Source organism: Erythrolamprus reginae, chromosome 4 (genome assembly GCF_031021105.1).
Source record: "Erythrolamprus reginae isolate rEryReg1 chromosome 4, rEryReg1.hap1, whole genome shotgun sequence".
Lineage (NCBI taxonomy): Eukaryota > Metazoa > Chordata > Lepidosauria > Squamata > Dipsadidae > Erythrolamprus > Erythrolamprus reginae.
Window position 1 is genome coordinate 92,543,130 of NC_091953.1, and position 806 is coordinate 92,543,935.

Sequence of the window (806 nt, forward strand, 5' to 3'; positions counted from 1 at the left end):
GGCCTACGCAGATCGGAACAAAGGAGAACTTACTCACAAGGATTTCAAATCAAACACATCTATATTTAAAAATGATTTATACAAAAACAAGGTCAGTCTCTTATTCCATGTTGGCAGTGTTCCCAGGCAAATTGATTAATAGATGCCGGGAGCCAAATCCAAACATTTTTCAGTGCTCTAATGTTTTCAAAACACACATTTCCAAACTTCAGATGTTCCTCAGACAGCTGCATCTCTGCACAATGAATTTAAAGGGATAACAGCAGTTTGCAAGCAAAGCATTTCTGGAATCTCGGCTCTAGGACATTCACCATTACAAACACACCTTCTTACCCATAAATCCTCATTTATATACTGTCTGGGTGTGGTCAACTGTTTCCTAGGGATATGATTGTCTAGACTTTTTTTCATAGAGATATCACCTTCTAGAATTTTTCCCATAAAGATTTTCCTGTCTGCTTCTTGATCTTCTGAACCTGGCATCTAATAGTGGCTCCTGATCCCCAATGTCCCCCTCCTCCTCTGAGTCAGATACTACCATCATTGGAGTCACTGCAATCTCTGCTGGTTCCTCGGGTTTTGCAGGTTCCCACTCTCCCTCACTCTCACTCCCTGACTCAGTTGTCAAGAAACTGGCCTAAGGTACCAAGACAGACCCGGTTCATCATCCTCAGAATCTGTGACTCACATATTTGTTGTGGGGACAACTCACAACAAATACATGATAGCATGTATCTCACAATCTCTTCCTGAAGCAGCAATGAATGACTCATCTGCAATCATTTCAGTTTTGTTCCTAAAGTTTC